General features: G+C 38.6%; 1 protein-coding gene across 2 annotated transcripts in view; it reads left to right on the forward strand.

The window, feature by feature from the left end:
- wb (wing blister) overlaps positions 1–21877 on the forward strand; it is a 201028-nt gene that overhangs the window by 92806 nt on the left and 86345 nt on the right. The gene's annotated exons all lie outside the window — the stretch shown is intronic.

Here is a 21877-nt window from a genome sequence, read left to right on the forward strand (position 1 = left end):
AGTCTTTGTTTGCTTTAGGAATTTTTTCATTACTTTCAAAAGATAATCGCTTTCTATTTGAAGTACTTGGAGATTTACTTATAGCGATTTCGGCTGGTCGAGTGCAGTCCCTCACTGGAGCTTCGTCTGGGCTCAGTACACCGCACAGGTGCAAGTTGGGTGTACACAAAGTGTTGGAGCCAGTTGGTGTAATCGGTATTATATTCTCCTCTTCTATCCTCATCTCCGCCGAAGAAATTTTGCTGACGTTTTGTTCGTCTAAAACATATTAATATAAAATATATATTAACATTATAATAATAACAAAAGCTATAAATTATTAAAAATTATATACATAAATTAATTTGTACGCACAATCAAAAACAGAAGGGTATCCTTGTATGGGTGAAGTCAAAAAAGATACAAGAATTTCTTCCGCAGGAGTAAATATTTTTGTAGGTACTCCGTCAATTGTTTTTATTTTATTTTTAATTTTTTCCTTTATATTTTTTTTTATATCTTTATATTTTGACTTTAAGTGTTCTTTTTTTAACGACTTTTCACGAACAACAGTAGTAGCGGTAAATATATTTTTAATAACAGTGTCGTAGAAAGAATGAAAAATTGGGTGTGGTAAATCCATAAAAGCGCAGAATTTTGTTATGCCATGAAGACCGATGCCGAGCAATCTCATGGCAAAAATAATACGGCAATTTATATCGTATGCATTTTTTTCAATAACTGGAACAGCATTGATGACAGTTGGTTCGCATTTGTCACATTTCACCACGATTTTGTAACCTAAGCCTCGCTTACTTTTGTCATTAATATATGTAAGATTAATTAATCGAAATATAACTTGTGTTGATGTCAAAGAAGACAAGTTACGTGCACGAACAATAGTAACAAGTGTTCCTGAGGGGTCAGTTTCTGCTGGTATCTATATTGCTTTACGCATATTGGAATATATTTAGTTGTGTTTATGGAATGTGCAATTTTGTTTGTTCCTTTCAGTTTATTTCCCGGTAAATAAAATATGTCATTAAAGTTTTCAATTTCGGTTGTATTGGTTGTCTGTCTTTTTTATTTAGATGGTCTAGCCTTAAGTTTTATTTTAATAAATCTTTGCGTTAGGTTTTTTGAAATTACCGAATCTATTTGATATGTAGGACTGTTCCTCGGGCTTGTGGTAATATCCATTGGTTTTACATCGATTATAGGTATTGTATTCTTTAATTTGAATCACCACGGCGCAAATGCTTCGGCAACGCTACCCGATTACTAAGTTCCAAAGAAAATTATTTGTTATTACTAATCGTTACCGTTCACATTTCAAATTCAATTTTCGCATTTTCTTGGTGTAAAAATGTAGATGATTTCGGTACTACCCGTAACGGTTATGTAGCGAGTTATATATGGTGAGATAAATGGTTGAATGATATTTTGTTCTAATAGTTTATCGACTTGATTTTTAATTTTATTTTTATAAATGAAGATTCTACCATTTAATGTTGAAATAATTGGTATCTGTATTTCTTCTTATTATTTTTGATAACTAAACTTTCTTTAGCTTGTTGTAAATTATTTCAAATGTGCACAAACACACGGTGATTAAGCACATATATGTAAGATTAATTAATTGAAATATAACTTGTGTTGATGTCAAAGAAGACAAGTTATGTGCACGAACACTAGTAACAAGTGTTCCTGGGGTGCGTTCATAAAGTTTACTCTTTAACTTAGAGTTAACTAGAGTTAACTCTATAGCGTTTAGAAACTACGAATATGACCGGAAGTACGTTCAGAGTAAAGTGTTCATAAATTTGACAGAGTTAACTCTAGAGTTAACTTTTTTAACTCATGTCAAGAAGGTGGGTCAAAATAACTCGACATGCGCAATAATGATCTACTTATTTTAAAAGGTTATAATCAAGTGATAATGGTGTGGTGGAACCTACATAACCTAAACGCTGTCTACGCTAAACATACTTTTGGGGGCATTTTTTCTATTTTTAAAATTATTAAATATTATTTCAAAAATGGAAAACTATATAATATTAACAGACGAAACAGGAAAAAGAATTATGAACGAAAATGGTCTTACATTAGTACAAAATGTTGCAGGTAATTTATTTTCAATTATTTATTATTTTTTATTATTTTTTTTAATGCAAAAATTTGTAATCAATTGTTATTTTACCTTTCATAGTTTGTAGATAAATAAATTAAAGATTAATAATAATTTTAGATAGATGCAATTAGAAACAGAAAAAACCGTGACAAAAACATACAATATAGATAGAATCTCTCTGTATCATATGTATTCTTCTCTATTTCTAATTCTATCCATAGTTTTTGTAATTTTTATTAGGACGATGGTAGCACACAATGTAAAGCGTAAATGTAACGCGTGCAATGTAAAATTGTGCCAATGACGTATTTTATTTAATTTTATTTTTAATGTTGTTGAAACTCTTTATTTGTATAGTTTGCTACAACATTTTCTATGTATCCAACAATACGATTAGGCTTTTCTTTTAAATGTGTTTCAATTAATAACATTGCATAGTCTTCATCGTCAGATTCTTCCTAAAAATACGTATAGAATATAAGTGTTACGTCCTAACCTGGAGGGAAAGGGGTAGAGTCAGGCATACGGGCGGACGCAACCATAAAAGTATTTTATGGTGTTTGCTCGCTGGTCGGTATGAGGAGAGGCGACCGCGCGAGCCGAACGATTTTCTTTGGCTGAGAACAGGTCAACGATCGTAATGATCGATATTACCATGATGTAAGAAGATAGGTGTACCATTGCGCATAATGGCAGCCGTATGACGTCAGCATGATAGGACAGCCAATCAAACGTGGTCCAAAATGCATCCGCGAAATTCTAATATAGAATTATCATATTATTAAAATGTAATTAAAATTTATAAAAATATCTTATGAAAATAATAAATTTGCAATATAAAATACAGTAGCAATAAATGACAATTACCCACAATAATAAATAATATCAATTAATAAATATTATATAGAAAATTAAGTGTTTCCAACACAAATGTGTGAATACATATATTTAATATCTCTTATGATATCTCGTATGATCAGTACGACTTATACAATTCTTTACACAACACGTTGGCATAGTTTTTAAATATCTTTTAATATTATTATATTTAATAACCTTCGGTGTCAACCGTGTCAACATATTTTGGCAGCCATATTACTTTTTAGCATTTTGGACCAATTCCTGATTGGTCGAAGAGCGATCATTACTTTGGACGACTGCGCATTCACGGCAATGGTACACCTATCTTCTTACATCATGGATATTACCCTGTTAGAGGCCTCAACCAATCGTTTGTGGTTCCCTTTTCTGGTCAAGAGAATTAACTCCTTTTACCAAGGGCGGAACCTCGTGCAAATTTTCAAAAGGAGAGGGGGGGTAGAAGAGGAAGGCGAGAGGTCTTACAACTAATTTAATTATGAAGGTTTTGACTTACTACTTGGATGTCCTGGAAATATATCTGGATCCTCTTGGGTCGTTCAGTGGTCCGTATTCACGTCGATGTATAATGAATATTGCTCGGAGGTTGGTTTAATATGTTGGAGAAGCAATTGCCGCGCGCGGTACTTCACTCCTCCGCGACGAGTTTTGGATTTCGGGATAAGAAAGAAATTTTATGTTAGTCCAGAAATTCCAGGCGTAAAGCGTGCGGTGGGCCGCACCACGATACGCGGGGATACAGAAATCGATACCACGTGCGGTGGTCCGCACCGAAAATATCGATACTGAGTGCTGATCTGAAGAAACAATTAGGAATAAGGCGGGGGTAGGTTGAATGTGTGAGAAATGGTTTTAGTCGAAATATTGTTTAACAAACACGTTTACTATAATTATTGATATACAAGCACTTTGAGATACAATCGGTTTTTCTAATATTTTAAGGTATGAACTAAGATTCGATTGAGCTGGATTCAGAGATGTTGAGAGAACTATATTAACTGCTTAACTGCTGCCTTCACGGGTGGGTGTCTTCTTTTTTATACTCGAAATTTTGGGTTTTGGAAGGGAGACATTCCTTCCGAGGGGTTGTTAATAAAAATAAGATAAAAAAGGTTGTTTGAAGATTAATAGATGGATTGCTCGAATGACATGTATATCGTTCCGTCGGCTTTTCTGTCGGCGAAAATTCAAAGTCTACTATCGCGGTCGCGTGTCTTATCTCGACAAATTTTCGATTGAAGGCCTAAAAGATTATTATGGTACATTCAGGATCTTAAATCATTAAAATAATATTCTCGGAACGTTTTTTTGAATTTTCCCGACTGGTCGTGAGAAACTTGTGCAAAGGAAAGGTCCGTACAGGACGTAACATAAATATAAACAATATTTTTAAATAAGTTAAGATATTTATGGAACATTTTGTAAAGATTCTTGTTAATAATAATGACTAATTGTATAAATAACTAGATATACATGCAACTTTTTTTGAAAGGTTTTTTATTTAAACTTGGCGTCATTTGTAGTTCAGTGTTGCAAAATAGTTGTAATTTGGCGGTACATTATTAAAATATATATTTGAAACGGAAGTGGCGTTGGATGTTACTCACATCGATGACTGCGTTGTATTGTTTAATTGGTGGGCAGTGTTCAAAGCGTAAGGCGGTGTTGTCATAATGCTGGATTCGGCCGATCTGGTAGTAGATTGATCTTTTCCAGCTTCTTTCCTCTGCTTTGTTCGTCGGTTTTGAAACCAGACTTTAATTATTTATAAACATTATTTATAAAACATTATTTATATAAACATTATTTAATTTTAAAATTTAAACAATACTGGCGCGTGGTATCAACATTTAAATGTTGATTATTTGCATTATTATTATGTCGATAATAAGATTAATTAGGTTGATTATTAGGTTGGTAATTTGCTTTATTAAAAAAATTTTTGTTATTAAATCTATTTCTGCTTGAATTATTATTATAGTTTCGTGAAAAATTTTGCTCGCGTCCAGCGTCGCGATATTGATTATTTTGTCGAAAATTTGAATTATCATAGGAGGTATTTTGATTTTATGCTTGGAAGCAAATTGGATATTTTTTTCTTTCTAATTTTAAAATGCAATCCTTACAACAGCATAAGTAATCACATGGTATAAATCTATAATTAGCTTCTTGTGCTAGGCACACAGTGCAGCAGCCAAATGTATGTTCGTCAGATATAAGATGGACTGGAATATCCTCGGTTTCAGGAATATAGTTATCAGCAGGAATCGAATCAATGTTGTCATTATCTGCGATAACAGAAAATAATGATTTTAAGATACAATATATGTGTATTTTTTAAAAATTAATAGGTTTCAAGCTTTCTTTACTGATTTGAACAATTAGCTGTAGCAGACGATTCATTTGCTTCTTTCGTAGCTGCTGCACTGCTGCACTGTCGCACTATAGGTATATTTGCAGGCCGCTCAGGTGGATGATTATGCTCGCATAATAAATTGTATATACCGTTGCCTGTTTTTTGCAGCCTTCCGGAGCATTGAAAATTTCGTCTTTTCTTACATCTGTATATATTGTTACACCGTTTATCTTTATGATAAATAAATTCTTGGTATATATATATATTGTAGTATTTGCCCTTTTAGATTGTTTTTGTATTTTAAGTGCAAAGATTTCACTTTGCAACAACTTAACTGTTGTTTCAAGATTCTTCCTTGCATTTTCTGATTGGAACCACGCATTGTACAATGCTTGTTCATTTTGAGATCTCTGTGCATTTTCAGCAAAGAGGTTTTGGTCGGCATGGTCAGAAGTTCGTCTGCGAATCTTTTTTTTTCTTCTTTGCTAAATATTGTACGTTTCAAGCCAAACAGTTGTTTACAGGTGTAATCGAGAGGCATCAAACTTTCGAGCGTATCCCGCTGCATCGTGAAAAACCCAAACCAACCGTCGACGGTCATCGCGATCGCTGTCGCTTTCGCCCTCGAAAGACGACAAACGACGGCAACAATGACGACACGATCGCGCGCGGATACAAATCGAAACGCTTGTTTGCCTTCGTTTTGGTGCATTAGCTCAACTAAAGTTGTCGATGTCAAGAACTGCGTCATCCTTTTTTGAGATGTTGTCTTACCGTTAACATTGTCCATAACACGTATTAATTTACACCACACGCTGTACGTAAGATACACATACACACGCGGTGTGAATGTTTTCCTTTTTACTCTGTTATTTACTTTTAATGATGTTATCTATCATTACGCACTTATTATATGATGCAAAATATCTGGGCAGTGATACATAATAACATCATTCAAAATTACAGAAGCCCTTTAGTTAGTTGTAAGTCTAATTGCAAGAGGAATCCCAAGGGAAACAATAAAGGAATACTACCATTATTACATAAAGAAAGAGATAATTATTGTCGTTTTCAAGAGAGATATTTTGTCTTATGAGACTCTTGTTACGCTGCTCTAGCTCTAGGATAATCTGCCGCTTTTTCATGATAAATTTTCTTGATTCTCTCAGGATATCTGTCTGACTTGCAACTTTTTTTGCTGTCAGCGTTGGTACGGTCCTCCTGTTATCTAGCGGAACAGAGCGGAGCACGTCCTTACTCGACAATATCCAAACGAGTACATTTTCTTATATGTGGAGTTAAAATTTTTATTTGTTTCACACAAAACCTTATAATTTTGTTTTCAGTAGGTCAAAAATATGCTTCTATCTCCAATTAGAGGTATTAAATCTCTCTCTCTTTAATTAGTTGTTCATCCACATGTTGCAGTATTTCTTTGGTAATTTTATGTCTTTTGAAGACATCCTCAAGATGTTCTAGATGTAGGTTCCTTAATATATTCTTAATTTCATCGTCTGCCACGTTGTCCGTGTGTGTTTCTTGTCGAGCAAGAATAAAACGATACTTTCTGCGCAGATACTTCTTTCACTAATAACTAATACTTTTTTCATTAATATTTCTTCGAATACTGGTTAACCAAGGACTTTTTTCCAATAAAAAAATTGCTATTTATAAAAGGCAAGCATAAAAGGCAAGCATAAAAAACAAGCATAAAAGACAAGCATAGCATTGACTACGAAGGCAGTGACGCTGAGGATTAGAACAAATGACGATCACAGTAATGCGATGTTTTCGGAGCGGACTCCCGATTTTAGAGTCCCACACAAGTAATGTTAAAAAAGGTAAAAATGTTTTGGTTGTTGAATTAATGATCCATAATCAAACTGTTTGCTTTTTACAATGAATGATGCTGGATAAAAATACTAGACTTGAAAATGTCTTCAAATTTGATATTTGTAAATATATACGATCTTTATTCGTCATGATATAATTTTTGTTATGAAGTATATACTACCTCCACTCCGATTTTGATTTAATTACGTTTATTCGACACGTCAATATGTACGTATAATTGTCAGATGAAAACTGGAATTTTATAACTCACGCAAAAGCTTAATTTAATTTTTAAAGCCTTGCACTTCTTTTAGGCTTTGTTACTTTTTATTCGCGTCGGAAGTTGTTTAATCTACAATCTGATCCCTGATTAATAATCCTTGTAAAACGGAATATTGTTTTTTTTCCCGCGCGATTGTGTTATAACCAAATTTTACATACATTTCAAAATACAAAGGAAAATTGTTTTGATTAAAAAAGGAGAAAAGGGGTTGGTTTTTAATATAAAATTTCTTCAGTTGTGACGGTGAATCAGAGAAATATAGTTTCAAAAATGGTCACTGGGCCCAGGAAAGGGTAGGGGTGATCTGGGACATAAACGATGACGTGGGAAAGGTGGGGAAACCGGGAGAGGGTTTGACGGACTTCTTCGGGAATGAACGGGCCCGGCTCGATAGTAAAATAATTAGGGATGACCGTGCCCCTGATTTTGAAAATTGGTTAAAAAATTCTAAATAATCGAAACGAGAAAATTTATTTGGATGTTATTCTGAATCATTGGTTTCTGGTGGGAGGAAGGGGGCGGCTTTCTGAAGGGTACTCAGCTATTAATTCTATTGAGGGGGCAGGAGATGGAGAGGAACTGTCTTCGGATTCATAAATAGGAAAATAACTAGGGGAGGTAATTGGTCTCATGCGCCATTCGAAGGAAGGGGAAGGGAGAGGGTTAGGATATAAATGAAGAGAGATCAAATTTTTATCGAACACGTTGCCATCGTTATTATTATTAATAGGCGAAGGAGTGGGAGGTTGCGGAAGAGTGGTGGTTGAAGTGGACGCAATTGGTTGTTGAAAATAATTATTGAAGGTCTATTGGAAAATTTCTGAGCTAGGATTTTGAAACAGTGGAGATTCTGGGCGGAGAGGAATAGGAGAATAATTAGGAGGAGATTGGTTTGTATCAGCATTACTGGTATTGTTCTGATCTAATGTACTGCCGTTATTCTTTCCGGCTACCTTTCACAAACGCTGATTTTGCCCATTTTGCGACCAACGCGCAGCCCGACGCGATTTCAAATGAAGGGGGGTCAGTTCAGCAGAGCCGGTGCATTGCGGCAATTCCCCCTGTCTCCTAAGTTGTCTATTCCAGCGGTTCCGGCGATAGGCGGTCGTTCATTTCGACGATTTGCAGGTTTGTTGGATAGATCCATACTTATTGAGATTGAAGGTGTAGGAGTTGCGACACTTTTTCCCGTCTCGGTAAATGCACAAAATCCGGGAAGCGTGCAAAACTTCGTTGCTCTCGTTACTCACTAATAATCACACGACACTAGAAAGAATTGAACGCCAGGCGCGGAGTTACGCGCCACACAAATGAATACGCCAGAACACATACATAAATAATAAAGAACAACGGCGATAACTTTGACTAGTCCGCTCACACCAAATAGCAGAGGAGCGGAGTTCTTTGGAGATTCTAAAAGATGTGATTCTAAAACTGTTTAGAGAGATACGCGAAATTCCGGCACTGGCGACGTCGAAATATCCCGAGATAGGAAGGTGATTAGAGGGGAACTTTTCGTGTAAATTGATTTATTTCGTTCGAACGCTGAGAGGCGACTGCTTCCGTCTGCAGACGGCAAGCCGTGAATTTTGACAAAACAGATATAAGGAGGGGGAACAGTTTCGATAGATTTATGATATCTCAAGTACAGATCAAGCGAGAGTATACATATAAATATAGAGGACATCTGAGTCCTTTGTAATGCGAACTCGAAGTCGGCGCGAAAACAACAAAAAAAGCGCGCAAATAAATACGCGAGAACGATGTTTATTGAATTTAGCGCGATAACATTTACAAATAATGCTTGCTAGTGATTCGACTTTTCACACCGACCGTTCTCGATGAATTTAAGAAAATTTACCAAGAATATTATTAACTATGATTTTATTACTTTATTTTGTCGAAACATTCCGCCCGCCTTGTCTACTCGTAGTAGACGAAATATCGAGATAATATATGAGAGCGGGTAGCGTAAAGTCCCCCCCCCCCCTTTTTTTTTATTTATTGATTTTTGATCGGCAGCAAACACAACTTCACTATTGGTCTCTGGAAACTGGAGGTAGCTGTCTTCACTGTGGCGACTCGAATAAGTCCGTCGACTCCAGGGTGCACGTCAGTAATGCGTGCTAGAGGCCACTTAGATGGAGGGAACCGTTCGTCCTTGATTAGAACGAGCGCGCCTTTCTGAAAGGCATCTTGAGGTCGATATTGTTTCGAGGTAGTCTGTAGCTGTTGCAGATATTCTGTCGACCATCGTTGCCAGAATGATTCCTTCATGCGTTGCAATAGTTGCCAACGCGACAACCGATTTTGAGGCACTTCTTGAAGTGATGGTTCCGGCACGGTGGCGAGAGTTGAGCCGACGAGAAAGTGTCCAGGCGTTAGAGCGGTAGGGTCCGACGGATCATCTGAGAGAGCAGTTAGCGGGCGCGAATTCAGAATCGCCTCGATTTGCACCAAGAGCGTTGTGAGTTCCTCGTAGGTGAGGAGAGCGTCGCCGAGAACGCGCCGCAAGTGAAATTTTACGGATTTTACCCCAGCTTCCCACTTTCCTCCAAAATGGGGGGCGGAGGGTGGATTGAATTTCCGCCTCACTCCGTCATTGGCGAGAACGTTAGCGATGTGAGCCCACTCGCGAGAAGAGGCCGTGAACATTCGTTTAAGTTCTGCGTCGGCCCCGATCAAGTTCGTGCCGCAATCACTAGTCAGAGTAGAGCAGATGCCTCGTCGTCCGGTGAATCGCCTGAATGCCGCCAGAAAACCGTCTGTAGAATAGTCTGTAGCGACTTCTAGATGTATCGCAGACGAGCTGAAACAAACGAAAATGACGAAATATCCCTTGTACGTTTTGCAGCCTCGTCCGCGAAAGGTTTTGAGAGTAAATGGGCCGGCATAATCGACTCCAGAGTTTAAGAACGGTCGGCACGGGACGACACGTGATGCTGGGAGCTGTCCGACAGCTTGTTGACCAGTAGTAGCACGATGACGAGCACAGATTACGCACTTGTGGATGAAAGCTCTGACAGGAACGCGACCTCCGATGATCCAGAACTTTTGACGAATCGATGATAACGTTAATTGCGGTCCGCCATGTAGAGTCTTTCGATGATGATGATCCATCACGAGAATTGATAATCGACATTCTCGAGGTAGGATCAGAGGATGTTTTTCTGCTGGATTGAGTTGTGACCGGAGTAAACGTCCGCGTAAACGCAAAAGTCCATCGTTGTCGAGGAATGGCGTTAGACGATGGAGAGAGCTCGAGGTTGAGAGTGATCGTTGGTTCTTCAAGGTTTTGATTTCGGCTGAGAAGTAAATTTTTTGCGTGAGTTTGACCCACAGCATTAGAGCTGATTCTAGCTCTTCGACAGTGAGAGGCTCGAGAGATGAGCGTGATGCGACAGATTTCCGGAAGAGTTGAAGAGCACGCTGGACCCATGCGGTAATTCTGAGGAGGGTCGTCAATGATGAATATCGATCGAGCATCGAGAGATTATGTTCATGATTTTCAATTGCGGTTGTACACTGCGGAGACCGTTCTTCGAGGTTATCCGTAGACTCGAGAATCGGAGTTGAAGACGGCCAAGATGTCGAATGCCTTTGAAGCCAATGAGGGCCGGCCCACCAGAGTTCTTCTTGTTGAAGACGTTGAGGAGTCACGCCTCGTGATGCGAGATCGGCGGGATTCTCCTTCCCGGAGACGTGATGCCATCTAGAGTTTGAGAGCTCTTGAATAAAAGAGACGCGATTCCGTACGAAGTCTTTCCACCGGGATGGATGACTTTTGATCCACGTAAGAGCGACCGTCGAATCGGTCCAGAGATGGATCGGTGCGGTTTGTAGTTCGAGCACTTCGCGAATTTTGAGGGCTTGACGCACGAGCAGCACGGCAGCTGAGAGTTCGAGACGCGGTATTGTCATTCGTTTAAGAGGAGCAACTTTAGTCTTTGAGCAAATGAGTTGAATTTGAGCGTCGTCAATGTCACTATGAACGCGGAGATAAACGACAGCGGCGATTGCACTTTGAGATGCGTCCGCGAAACCGTGCACTTCCACTGCGAGATTCGAAGCACTTGTTCCAAACCAACGTGGAATAGAGAGATGAGAGACGTATTCGAGTTGAGCGACGTAGTTTGTCCATCGTGACTTTAAGTTTTCCGGGAGCTCGTCATCCCAGTCGAGCCGTATAGCCCACAGCTCTTGCATGAGCATCTTCGCGGTAACTGTGACAGGTGTAATCCACCCGAGTGGATCAAACATGCGCGCAATGAGCGATAGCACTGAGCGTTTTGTAATGCAATTTTTCGAGATCGTGAGCGACGGCGGAGAAAACACGAAACTGTCTGATTGGCGTTCCCAAAGCACACCGAGAGTATGATGTATCGCACTGTCGTTGACCGAGAGCGTCGAAGATGTTTCGCGATCACAAGCAGGAATATCGTCGAGCAGATTAGAGTCGTTAGCGATCCATTTTCTGAGAGTAAATCCGCCCGCCGTGAGGGTATCTTTTAGTTGCGAGATTTTTTTCTTCACCCGAGAGATGCTTTCTTCGCCGGAGAGAACATCGTCGACGTATGTGTCGCGACGAAGAATTTCGGCAGCGTGCGGGCGAGTCGAGTCGGAATCGAGAGCGAGTTGCCGTAAACAGCGTAGCGCGAGATATGGAGCACACGCGAGACCGTACGTTACGGTACACAATGCATAGTCTTGAGGCTTTTCATCGAGAGTGTCTCGCCAAAGAATTTTTTGTAACGGCCAATCTTCTTCGTGTACGCGGATCTGCCGATACATTTTCTCGATATCGGCCGCGAACACGTATCGATGCCGTCGCCAACGGAGGAGAATGTCCGCGAGGTCCGTTTGCAGTTTCGGCCCGATAAGGAGACACTCATTTAACGAAAAACCGCGATTTGTTTTTTGCGATCCGTTAAACACAACGCGCAGTTTTGTGGTTGTGCTGGTTTCACGCGTAACACCGTGATGCGGGAGAAAAAACTCGCGAGATTGAGCGCGGTCTGATGCGATGGGACGCATGTGATCGAGAGAACGATACTCACGTAAGAAGTCGATATACTGTTTTTTGAGCGATGGAATCGATTCGAATCGTCTTTCCATGCGATGCCACGCTTTGAGTGCGATAGAGCGAGAGTCACCAAAATCGCTCACATCTTTTTTGAGCGGCAAGCGTACAACAAATCGTCCGTTGACGTCGCGAGAATGAGTCACTTTGAAATGTTCTTCGCACTGAGATTCTTCTGGAGACATCGAGACTTGAGAGACAGGCGTGATTTCTTCTTGTGTCCAGAAGCGTTGGAGGAGCTCAAGGAGCTCAGAGTCGAGAGAGCACTGAAGACCGCTGATTGAGTTTCGTTCCATGGCGTTGGTCTTCGGATTATCGTTTGAGAGGGGCCCTGATAGCACCCATCCGAGAGTCGTGTTTTGAGCGATGGGTTCGCCGATATTTCCTCGACGAATGCCGTCTTTGAGTATTAGAGCGTGCACATTCACTCCGAGTATTAGATCGATTTTTCCGGGCGTGGCAAAGTTTGGATCCGCGAGATTGAGACCTTGAATGTGCGGCCATTGAGTATATTCGACACGCGCGGGAGGTAGATAGGACGTTAATTTTGGCAGTACAAGAGCATCGATTTCGAAAGAGATTTCTTTATGCACTTGAGAGATAACTTTGAGAGAAACGAGTCCGTTTGATACGCTTGAGCTTTGAGCACCGATGCCGAGAATCGGAATAGCCGCGGCGCGACGCGAGAGTTTTAATAATTGCGCGACTGATTCCGAGAGAAACGAGACTTCCGATCCTTGGTCGAGAAGCGCTCGCACTTGATAATGATCTCCGGTTGATGAAACGACGTTCACGAGAGCTGTCGCTAAGAGACCCGGAGTGCGACGGATTACCCGCGATTGAGCGATGTGACTTGATGTCGCGGAGTTTGAGATTTGTTCGGTATTCCGTTGAGGAGCAGCTGATTCTGGGAGATGAATACCTGCTGTATGAGTGGCCGGCGGAGATGATGTGATCGGCTTGGCGACTGACGTCGACGAGGCTGAGGGTGCAGCTGATGCACCGATCGATGTGTTACTAGCCTGATAATGTAACGTGGAGTGATGTTGCTTGTGGCAGAGACGACAGCGCTTTGTTGAACGGCATGATTTCATTTGATGAGGTCCAAGACAATTAAAGCAGAAATTTTTCGAGATGATAACTTCTTTTCGTTGCGCTGGTGTCTTTTCGAGATACTTTGGACACGAGGAGATGTAATGAGTCGATGAGCACAACGCACACTTTTGCTCGATCACAGCAGCGGTATATGCACGAGCGTTAGCTGAAGATCGTGACGAATTTGCGTGCTGCTTCCGAGAATTCGTTGTTCGTTCGAAGGCTTCGAGAGTGAGAATACGACCGAGAAGAAATTTCTCGAAGTCGGCGAACGATGGTGCTTGTGATGTGGCTTCGAGTGACTTTTCCCACTCCTTTACAGATTCGACATCTAATTTGCGAACTGTCATAAAGATGAGAATAGTATCCCAGTGATGAACTGGGCAGCCCAATGTTTCGAGGGCTCCGATTGATTCCTTCAGCTCGCAGAGAAGGCGTTTTACTTCCGATGCACATTCGGATTTTGCTTTGCGAATCGAAAACAGAGCGGAGAGCTGAGCATCCATGAGGATACGCGTATTGTCATATCGAGCGACGAGGGTATCCCATGCGCGATTAAATCCTTCACTCGAGATTTCTACGCTTTTCAGGAGAGTAGCCGGTTCATCCGATAAGCTCATCTTCAAATAATGAAGTTTCTCGACCGCTGAGAGATCAGTATTCGCGTTGATCATTGAAGCAAAGAGATCTCGAAAATGATTCCACTGCGAATAATCACCGTTGAATTTCGGTAGATCAATGCGAGGCAAACGTCGAGAATGCGATGCGGACGATGAGTTCATGGAAGTTTCGGCTGTATTTTGTTGAGCTGGCGGTTCAAAACTGTCGAGGATAGTGAGCATAGTGCCCTGAGCTTCGGCAAATTTTTCTTCACATTGCTCGTAGATGTGATCGACAATGTAATCCAGCTTTTTCAATTCTGGCGATTTCAGCTTGTATAGGTTTTCGTGTTGGGCCTGAAATTTCTCCCAGTTTGATTTTAAAATCGCTAGGCGACTTTGAACAGCACCGCGAGTGGTCTTCGAAGGACCGAGCTTTTGTAGATTCTCGCAAGCGTGAGCGATGAGGCCGAAAAGTTCATACTGGCGATCGAGAAGGGCTTCGAGAGTCATTCTGCCGATTCTTGATAATGAGAAGTTCGAGAGTCAATACACACAATCACATTTGAACGATGAACGAAATGGAGATGTCACTTATTTTGACCGCGGTGAGAGATGTTCAACACTATTTTCACACGCGGGATAGAGAGATGCGATTAGCCTTGAGATATAGATGAATCGATAAACTAGACAAGCACTTTCCGAGAAATACGTAAATCTCGAGAATTTCGGTAACGAGAGAGCGCGAACTACGCTCGCGATCCGCGAATCCGGCTCGAAGGACCAAAAAATGTTTAGAGAGATACGCGAAATTCCGGCACTGGCGACGTCGAAATATCCCGAGATAGGAAGGTGATTAGAGGAGAACTTTTCGTGTAAATTGATTTATTTCGTTCGAACGCTGAGAGGCGACTGCTTCCGTCTGCAGACGGCAAGCCGTGAATTTTGACAAAACAGATATAAGGAGGGGGAACAGTTTCGATAGATTTATGATATCTCAAGTACAGATCAAGCGAGAGTATACATATAAATATAGAGGACATCTGAGTCCTTTGTAATGCGAACTCGAAGTCGGCGCGAAAACAACAAAAAAAGCGCGCAAATAAATACGCGAGAACGATGTTTATTGAATTTAGCGCGATAACATTTACAAATAATGCTTGCTAGTGATTCGACTTTTCACACCGACCGTTCTCGATGAATTTAAGAAAATTTACCAAGAATATTATTAACTATGATTTTATTACTTTATTTTGTCGAAACAAAAACATGTGCGTAGAAATTTACATTATAAAGAGCGTACTTACGACATTGGAGTAATCATTGTCGTCAATATTTTCAAAAGTATCCATCTCTGTTAGGGATGAAATTGGAAGGATGCCTGGTTTCCGTGGTACACGCTGTTTATCTTATACGCATTTTAATATATTTTCCAACAGCGGATGCATTCTTCTGTAAATGAAAAGTGTGTAAGTAAAAAAATTAATATTATGGAAATATTGTGTATCAATAAATACGGCACATTTAAAACTTACTTCAGCTCTGTCTCCAAACGATCTATACGTTTGTGTATTCTTCAACAAAAATAATTAATATTTAGTAAGAAGTAATATTTTTATTGCTCTGATAAATATATTTCCACAAGTACATTTCTCTATCGATATAACATTTTTTATTAGGTACATACGTGTGAACTTACCGATTGTCTGTCTTCCCTGATTGTGTTGGAATGTCCTGTCGACATGAAATAGTGACCAATCTAGTTTCTTCAGCAGGGCGATTGAAATTTTCCTTGGTACATCTTGCTCCAGAAATACTCTGAAACTCGGTACTTTTATTAATATTTTTATATATACATATTGTGTATATATATATATGTATAATTTGTAGAAATAAATAAAGGTATAATTAAATGGCCTTTTAAATACCAATTTGGCCGAACTGCAAGTCTTGCTCGGTTTTTGCTCTCATTTTGCTGTCGGACTGTGTCGCGCAGATCTTGCTTTGTATTTGGCATCTATTTGGCATCAGATTATTACTTTTCAGCAGTATATTTTAACTTTTTTTATATTTCGCAGCAATACATTAAATTTTCATACAAAAAATTATGATTTATTTTGAAATAGATTCTCAGTAATTTTTCAAAAACTTTACTTTACTTTTCCATGACTTTGAACATTGCTCGTAACTAACAAATAACTTAGCTGAGCCGCGTAATAATCGTTTAGCATATACGACTTTTTGAATCTCGGTCCAATCGCATAAAGTACTCATCTCTTCAAATTCGTCGGCCCATTTGATAACATTCGTCTTGTCATCCCCGCTGAACGTGGACATCGATTCCTCTACATCTTTAAAAGTTAATACCGACGTAGCGCGTCGTTGATCGCGTTGATCCGTGTGTCGCGCGCCCCGATATACGTCTCCGTTCTCGGCATCACTTACGTCATTCGCGTTTTCCTCGTCGTTTTCGCTTTCGCTATCATTTTCAACGTCAGTTGTTTCGTCTTCTTCGCCGTCTTCTTTGTCGTCCTCAAATCTTAATGCAATCCTGAGTCGTTCCGCCAGTTCGTCTTTATTTCCCGTTGTTTTGAGCTTTCGTCTTTTCAATTCTTCTCTCAACTCGGACAATTTCATTCTTTCGACTTCCGGCTTGCTCGTCTTTCCGTCGTTTTTGGCACTATTACCCGTCTTTTCTCTCGTTCCAATAGTGTCGTCTTTTTGATTAGCACGTTTGCTCGCCAGATTCTCGGTCGAATGACACAATCTCGTCAACATCGTCACAATTCACAATTACTCGCGTATGACACCTTTGTTACTCTATTATCTTACTATCCTATTATCTTATTATCCTATTATTCTATTATCTTATAATCGCGGACGAGCCCCCAAAATTTGTAGGATGTTAAAATGATAATATAAGTTTAATAGATAAAAGACTAAGAATACAAAGATAACGTGCGCTTCGATACTTCTTTTCAATTCGGCGGTTACGTGGCTAATGCTCAACGGCTAATAATGTGCCGCGCCGCTCTCGGCAAGGACAGAACGCGTATACAAGTCGCTCAAGGCGGACACGCACAATATATTTACCTTAAACCTAATGAATCGTTACTACATTGATTTTATAGTACTTTTAGCAAAATATTTCCATCAGGGTAATTACAAGTTTTCATTTAATAATCTTTTAAATTCGAGTTTTTTTTCTAATTCTAATTCCTTTAATTGTACATCTAACTTTATTAATTTTAATTCTTTTTTGGCTTTTTCTAAGTTTAATTGTAAAATTTCTTTTTGAAGATTCTTATTTTCTTCTTTTGTTTGGATGTCTATTTTTAATTGCGTTATTCGTAATGTTAATTTTTGTAGTTCTATTAAGTCTTTGTTTGCTTTAGGAATTTTTTCATTACTTTCAAAAGATAATCGCTTTCTATTTGAAGTACTTGGAGATTTTCTTATAGCGATTTCGGCTGGTCGAGTGCAGTCCCTCACTGGAGCTTTGTCTGGGCTCAGTACACCGCACAGGTGCAAGTTGGGTGTACACAAAGTGTTGGAGCCAGTTGGTGTAATCGGTATTATATTCTCCTCTTCTACCCTCATCTCCGCCGAAGAAATTTTGCTGACGTTTTGTTCGTCTAAAACATATTAATATAAAATATATATTAACATTATAATAATAACAAAAGCTATAAATTATTAAAAATTATATTGTTACGTCCTAACCTGGAGAGAAAGGAGCGGGTCAGGTATACGGATGGACGCAACAATAAAAGTATAAATTTGTGGTGTTTGCTCGCTGGTCGGTATGAGGAGAGGCGACCGCGCGAGCCGAACGATTTTTCTTGGCTGAGAACAGGTCAACGATCGTAAAGACCGATATTACCCTGTTAGAGGCCTCAACCAATCGTTCGTGGTTCTTTTTCTGGTCAAGAGAATTAACTCCTTTTACCAAGGGCGGAACCTCGTGCAATTTTCAAAAGGAGAGGTGTTTGAGAGAGAGAGAGGTGAGAGAGAGAGAGAGATGATTGTGAAAATTAGACTTACTACTTGGATGTCTTCGAAATGTATTTAGATCTCCAATCCTAAAGTCTAGGTGTAGTCGGCCTTGAGGTGTACTTGATCCTCCTGGGGTCAGTTAGTGGTATCCGCACTGGGTCGATCGGAGACTGATTGCAGCTGAGGGGGATGAGAGTGAAGGGCCACGGCCGATGAGCGTTATATCCTTCGCGCCGGGAAAACTGATCAGAGGCGTTGCACAGATCCTCGTATTCGTAGTCAAAATAATTTCTTTGAACACCGATGTATTCTGAATTGTCTTCCGTAACCGGTCTCGTGTACTGGAGAAGTAATTGGCGCGCACGGTATTTTACTTTCCCACGTCGCGTCTTAGATTTGGGCATGAAGAATAATGTCGTCAATCTGAAAATTCCAGGCTAAAAGCGTGCGGTGGTCCGCACCACGATTAGCGGGGATACAGAAACCAAGTACAACGTGCGGTGGTCCGCACCGGAGCAAATAGTTCTGAGTGCTGATTCAGAGAGATAACTGGGTGGTTGGGTGTTAGGTAGGGTGTAGGTTGTACACGAGAAAAGAGATCGAATAGTTTTAACAGACACTTTACTGAATCTATTTTATTACAAACTCTTACAGTCACTTAAAAATGTTGCGAATTGTTTCTAAGTCCCAATATTCAAACTGTTCGGGTAATACTAAAAGCCTCTCTCTACTAACTGGCTGACTCTCTAACTAAAAACTGCTGCTTTCACGGGTGGGTGTCTTCCTTTTATACTCGAAATTTTTGGTTCTGGAAGGGAGACATTCCTTCCGAGGGATTGTTAATAAAAATAAGATAAAAAAGGTTGTTTGAAGATTAATAAATGGATTGCTCGAATGACATGTATATCGTTCCGTCGGCTTTTCTGTCGGCGAAAATTCAAAGTCTACTATCGCGGTCGCGTGTCTTATCTCGACAAATTTTCGATTGAAGGCCTAAAAGATTATTATGGTACATTCGGGATCTTAAATCATTAAAATAATATTTTCGGAACGTTTCTTTGAATTTTCCCGACTGGTCGTGAGAAACTTGTGCAAGGGAAAGGTCCGTACAGGACGTAACAATATACATAAATTAATTTGTACGCACAATCAAAAACAGAAGGGTATCCTTGTATGGGTGAAGTCAAAAAAGATACAAGAATTTCTTCCGCAGGAGTAAATATTTTTGTAGGTATTCCGTCAATTGTTTTTATTTTATTTTTAATTTTTCCCTTTATATTTTTTTTCATATCTTTATATTTTGACTTTAAGTGTTCTTTTTTTTCGGTGAGTCACTCCACAGCGAGAATTAAACTCATTAGTTATTTTACTCCAACACTCGTCTTTTTTTTGCCATGTAGGTTCATTGGTTATTTTACATTCTACGATGTCTTTGTATTTTTTTATTATTTCTATTAAAATTAATATTTCCTCCGAAGTAAAATTAATATTTCTTTCCCTTTGCAATCCTGCCATTTTTAGTATAACTGCAAAGATAATTATTATTATACTTGAAGTTCAGGCTCGCAAATTTTTAATCGATGAAATAGCAGGAGGATCTCAAGCCAAGAAGATAGTAGTTCTTAAAATCTTTTATTGTACCAATGTATTTCGTAAGTAGCAAACTTTTCGGCTAATTATTTAGCTATCTTCAGTGCTACCTTAACAAATCTAAATAATTATATATAAATCTAAATAATTATATATGTTAGAAATTTGTTTCCCGTAATTGAGGTCAAGTTAATAAAAATTTTTATTTTTTTATAATTTATGTACTTAACAAATAACTAAATTTCTTAGTCGCATACCTGTTAATCAGATGTCTGCTGAATCGAAGCGAATTCACATTGAGAGAAATTCTTACATACGTAGGTGTTATTCAAATGTCACCATGTTCTCTACTGTGAGTTAATGATAATTCTCAAATACCCAGAAGGCATGTAGGAAGGAAGGAAATAAGGAAGGGGGAAAGGGAATTTAAGGAGAAGGAGTAATGTACGGACAGCAAGGAGAAAAATATTATTTTCCTACATCTATAACATAGGCAATAATTTGAGAATCGGAATATAAGAATCAGAGAGCAACTCAGTGTCACTTTGTTTGTTTAATCCGTGTGACTGTCTTTTTATGTTTATCATTTCAGAGGTTAGTCTTCTGAAGTAAGATCTTTCATTATCAACAATACTAACTCCTTTCGAATTCATTTGGTGATTTAATTCCAATCGATGTTGAGAGATAACCGAAGAAGAAGCGCTTTTTTAAAATCGTTTTTATGCTCCCTGATCCTCGTTTTCAACCTTCTCTTAGTCTGGCCTATGTAAGTTGCCTCACAATTAGCACAATCAATCTTGTATACTACACCACTATGCAAAAATTTTTCTAATTTGTCTTTATACCTCTTTATGAAATACCTTAAGTCACATTTCCTTGTAAAAGACAACTTATACCCATGTTTTTTATTTTAAGTAAACAAAATAAACATTACCTTACAACCCGGTCAAAACACTACAACGTTAATAGCAAACAATTAAATTTAAACTCAGTGAAAGTGAAAGAAACATCTGTGGTAATTTTTTTGGAACATATAATAGTTCAATCATAAGAACGTTCTATATGTTCCAAAAAATTATCGCAGATACTTTTTAAATATATTTACAGATATTTCTTATCCGGAAGTAGTTTTGTGTCCTTTTTAATTTGCTATAGGAAAGTACATTCTAAATTTTGCAAAAGTAGAATTAAAAACGATATTTCAAATTAAAATATTTTAATACAAATGTTGGAATGTATTGAGCTATGATTCCTATGTAAGTTAAACAAAAAAATTATTAATGTTACAAATATCCACTCAATAAAATATATATATATATGAATGTGTGTGTGTGTTGTGTATATGTGAGTGTGTGTGTGTGTGCGCGCGCGCGTGTGTGTGTGTGTTGTGTGTGTGTAAATTATATTTGATAAAATCTTTCTATAAACAAGAAATGAATGAACTTTTTAAACATTTAGTTGTGAATTGTTTTGTGTGAATTGAATTGTTCATAAGAATTAAATACAACTCCTTAATATAATCTCCTTTAAAACTTAATTTATTATTATTATGTTTTCAGAATCTCCAGCATTTGTATAAATCTAATATAATCTTATAACAATATATTAATTTTCTTTGGCTTCAATTACGTATATAATTGAAAACAAATGAAACAAGATAATTTCGCTATTCCAACATATATCCAGGGGGTCGATTGTGTATCTTTGTCGACTTTCCTCGCCTCTCGTATTTTCATCTCACATGAAAAAATACGCGCGATTGGCTATAAGCGTAGTGAAAATGCGATATCCCTAGGCTCACGAGAGTGAAAATCACAGATGTGAGATGTGAGTGCGAGCAATAGTCGAATGTTTGTATATCATATTGTATTATCATATATAACCAAGTACAATCGGCTGTGTTCCAATATTATTTTTATCATTATAATTCATTATAATTTGAAAATAATGAACGTTACTGAGAAACAAAGACTTAATGATCCGTTTCATGCAACAACACCCCGATTTTGGACGGATAATGTAGATACAAATAAGATATAAAATATAAATGTGTCAT

Source organism: Linepithema humile, chromosome 1, assembly GCF_040581485.1.
Source record: "Linepithema humile isolate Giens D197 chromosome 1, Lhum_UNIL_v1.0, whole genome shotgun sequence".
NCBI lineage: Eukaryota > Metazoa > Arthropoda > Insecta > Hymenoptera > Formicidae > Linepithema > Linepithema humile.